This window comes from Daucus carota, chromosome 4 (genome assembly GCF_001625215.2).
Source record: "Daucus carota subsp. sativus chromosome 4, DH1 v3.0, whole genome shotgun sequence".
Taxonomy (NCBI): domain Eukaryota; kingdom Viridiplantae; phylum Streptophyta; class Magnoliopsida; order Apiales; family Apiaceae; genus Daucus; species Daucus carota.
In genome coordinates this window covers 29,990,233-29,994,752 of record NC_030384.2, presented here as the reverse complement: position 1 = coordinate 29,994,752, position 4,520 = coordinate 29,990,233, and the positions used below count along the sequence as shown (strand labels likewise).

At 34.6% G+C, this 4,520-nt stretch overlaps 1 non-coding gene across 1 annotated transcript; it reads right to left on the bottom strand.

The window, feature by feature from the left end:
* Positions 1 to 534: 534 nt before the first annotated feature.
* Positions 535 to 4,088, bottom strand: LOC108216305 (uncharacterized). Its single transcript, XR_010291587.1, has 2 exons — positions 3,763 to 4,088; positions 535 to 1,597 (listed from the first exon to the last, which is right to left on the bottom strand). It is a non-coding gene; the product is annotated as an uncharacterized LOC108216305 (transcript).
* Positions 4,089 to 4,520: the final 432 nt, after the last annotated feature.

The window sequence follows — 4,520 nt, the reverse complement described above, 5'->3', positions numbered from 1 at the left end:
ATCTAGTTTGATTAATAATAATCGCACTGTACTCACATGTCATAGCAAGTTGGGTGATATGATATATTTCTTCTACAAGTCTACAACAGACAATGCAAAACAAAAAATCCTCACCACACTGATGTTTTATTATACAACAATGATATACTTTATTTTTAACAGTTTGGCTAGTGTGTGCCCATGGGCACATGCTAAGCACTAACATTAATAAAAATGGAGGGTTTTGATTGGTGTGGTTGTTGTAACTGCAGGGGGGTCCACCATTATTAAAGAAAGTAAGCCAATAGAAACCCTCCAATTTCATAAATTTTGGTGCTTAATGTGTGCCCATGGGCACACCATAGAAAAATCGTATTTTTAAATATAAAAGAGAAAATATAATTATCGCCGCATCAAATATGAAATACTGGGGTTCTTGTTGATTGTTTGATGATTTTTAATACAAGTAAATCTGCTTATTTTGTAATAATAACAAAATGAACATATTTAAAAAAACAAAACGAACATATTTAACACAAATTTAATACATGAAACTTAAGTCACTCGGTCAACTTAAAATACAAATTACTAAAAGCAAATTGTGTTTGATCATCGTTACATCAGTCCATATCACTACTAGACAGAGTATTTTTCTATTTAAACGATATGTTACTAGCTGAGTGTTTTTTTTTCCAGCCAGAGAAAGGATATGTTAATAGCTACAAACAAAAAAGCTAACCGGCCGCTTCTTCTCCTTCTAAAATCCCATAAAGTACAACATGCTTCTAAAAACAAACACATAGTAATAAGCAAAAGTTGAGTTTTTAACGAAACAAGCTCCATACTTCCCGGGCCAAGCACCCTCTATAAATTTTCAACTGATTGCAATATGATAAAATGCTTAGTTTGACTGAAGCAAGTCTTCATGTCAAGATTTTCCTTGTGGTCCACTCCGTATACAGACCTGGAAGTTGTGCCCTCCGGAAGAATCCAGAAAATATGATGGAACCAAAAGAAATGCCGTTGAATAAAGATACCATGACCATTGAAGACACGGAAAGTAGCTTTGCTTACTCTTAGTGAGAGACTCTAACTTGACACTGTTATCCCCTTTCCATGCTACAAGTTCATATGAGAAACATTTCTTGGATGATTTTTGTGCGATACAGATAATATTAGCCACACTTCCAATACTTTGAACACCATAATTAAGAACAAACAGTGTTTTGTCCGTACTTTCCTGAAGAATTACATTTTTCACACCCTTCTTAATAGGAACAGTAAAAAAGGAATTGTAGTTGAAGTTGATAGCGGAATGTAAATGTTTCTCGTAGTAGTGCAAGTACAGTATCTTGGAGGAAGCCAGAAATTCACAGCCATGCTGAGGACATGAGCATGGTTGGTGGATGCACATAAAGGACTCATGATCATATTTTTTGTCGAATCTAATTGTCTCTTTGCACCCATAGGTTATGTTCTTACATGAGATTTTGATTGACTTGAGAACCTTCTCAACAGCCAGACTTTGGTTTTTGCCAATTGGCAAGGAACATGTAGGGCAAGTGGTTTTTTTCAAGGTGCGGCAGCAGGCAGAGCAGGACAGATGTCCGTTGTCACACTACAATGTAATACAACAAATATAAATATAGGATGCATAGAAATGTTCTGTTACATAAATGAACCTCATTTGTTTTAGTTTCACGTATGGAATTAACATAAACCTAAAGCTAACACATAAGTAATGGTGTGATTTTCATAAATGCAAATTCAATAATAATTACATGTGAATAATACTCAAGAGACATACACATGTGTTATTTCAAAATTTAAAGAAATTCAAGAAAGAGGCTTGAAATTTTGGTTTGCAATTTATATCAGGGTTTGTATGTCTTTGAACACGTATATGTAACAACAAGAACATGGCCACTAAGAGAAAACTGCATTAAAGCACAAGGATATTAAGGATATCTGTGCGATCAGCTTGTAGCATTCAACAATATAGTTGCAAGACTGATCCCAAAATTGTCACTACCATTGGGGCTGGTCAGGCTGTGATCTTGACCAGGTGAGGTCTAGTGGGCGATTAGGCGCCCAAGAGACACTAAAAAAGCACCATATAGAACCTATATGGCAAGAATGATACTATGTCCCTTTTCAGCTGCCGAGAAGTCTACTGGTGACACAATGGTAACCATTCTATATATATGTGGGTGTGAATTGTGATTACATGTTACTTCCCCGTCTATTGACCAACTGATGAACTACATGAACATATAACTCTCTCGTCCAAATTATTATTTCACTCGGTTTGCTATAGTATGATAGTTATTAAGTTTTAAACTTTACACAAGTATTGGGTTGCGTTCAATTAGTGAGAATGGAATGAAATATTATAAAAAGATTTAATGAAGAAAGAACAATGTATAAGAGAATAGTTAATAAACACGGAAGAGGTTAAATTTTCTTGGGAAATTCTTGATGGTACACTCATAGAATTGGCTTTTCTCAATGGTACCATCGCATTTTTGACTTCTACCAGTGATATCCTCGTACTTTTAATTTACTCTCTATGGTACGTGTACTTTTGATATACTCTCTATTGATTTCAGACTGTAAAACAAATTATATATTTGAAATCCTTGCGAAAAGTTACATAAAATAGATCCTTAAATCATGTAAAACAGAGTCAAAATGAGTGAGATATTAATGACAAAGTTTGGTTATGAAGTTTGAATATATCTCACTCATTTTGACTCTGTTTTACATGATTTAAGAGTCTATTTTATGTAACTTTTCGCAAGGATTTCAAATATACAATTTGTTTTACAGTTTGAAATCAATAGAGTAAATTAAAAGTACAAGGGTACCATAGAGAGAAGTCAAAAATGCGATGGTACCATTGAGAAAAGCCAAATGTATGAGTGTACCATCAAGAATTTCCCAATTTTCTTTGATGAGAATTGCTGAAAAAATGAACCATGAACAAATTGAATGTAACAATCCTTATTCCTTCTATAAACATGTAGGTTAAAATTCTAGTTCAAATAATTTGAACAGCGCGAAGGAATAAAAAATTTAAAACAATTTCACCAAACTCCCCGGAAAAAAAGTACAAATTTCATTACATTATTTCCTCATTCATTCTATCCAGGTGAACGAAGCCTTAGCATTCGACATTTATCCTTCATTACAATCATAAATTCTTAAGATGTCTTCCCTTTTTCTCATCTCTCTTGCCATTTAAAGTCTATAGTAGCACATTCAAACCATGATAAAACCAAGGTATAGATCTCCTTCGCTCTATTATCTAACACACTGTACAGGGGCGTTAGATCTATTTTAAGGGCTCGGATTTTTTTTAATGTATCCGCTATAAATATCCACAGAACCGCCTTTCCGGATGCCGGTCCGCGGATATTAATAGCGAACCCATTAAAAAATAAGATTGAATCTGAGCCCGTAAAATATAGATCCAACAGCTTTGTACAGTGTGCTAGATAACCCCTCCGTGACACACGGTTGTCAGGAACATAACCCAAAAGAGAAATAGCTAGAAGGTTTAAAAAAAGGCTGGGTTAAAGGAAAAACAAACTATGACATTTTCGTGAGCACAACCATTTAAACCTGCACACTGATTTTCCTGCTCTAGTTGAGGAAGATTCTTTTGATAGATGTGCAGTATAATGTTTAAATTTTATACAGGACAAGAAAAATATTCAAAATAGTCGTTGAAAAAAACGTAAAGAAACGAGAGAGCAGAAAGAGTAAATAATAAGAAGAGACCTGGTAGACGGGGATGCTGAGGAAAGTGTGGCAGAAGACGCAATCTAACACTTTGGGGTCGATTAGGGTTATCGTTGGGGAAACAGAGAGAGCATCAACAGCGCCACTAGAGCCTGCTGCATCTTGATGTTTTCTTTTTGGACAAAGAGTGGATGCCTTTTCATCATCAGCCACCATTTTGGTTGGCTCACCAACGATCCTGCTGCTCCTCCGCGTCTCCTCTCTTCCTCTGTTCAGTTTCCCTGTCGCTTGCACTTCTTTTTTAAAAAAAAATTAAAGTTTCTGTTAGGTACGGGCCGAGCGAGAACCTTCTAAATTACCAACCCAAATTGATTAATTTCTAGTGCATTCAGATTACGCAATTTAAGCCAAATTTTAATTTTGAGTTTTTTTTTGACAGAAAATTATTTTGAGTTTGATTTTGTAAAAAGTGAAACTTTTTGAGTCTGATCTTCTTTTAACCTTCATATCAATATTTTTGGTTGAACCGAATTTTTTTCTACTGAACCACGGATTTATATGACTCATGTTTTTATATTTTCAATATATATATGTGCGCGCATATATGTAGTAGCTTACAAAATACTCCCTCCGTCTCTAAAAACGTTTCTCGTTTGAAATGTCGGCACTGTTCATAACATGAGACAAATTACTAATTTACGTCTAATCTATAAGATAAAATATAGTCATGAGTGGTCTTGTTGGATTCGTATTTATGAGTACTTTAATACAGTGATTTTTTTATTTAATAATAATAC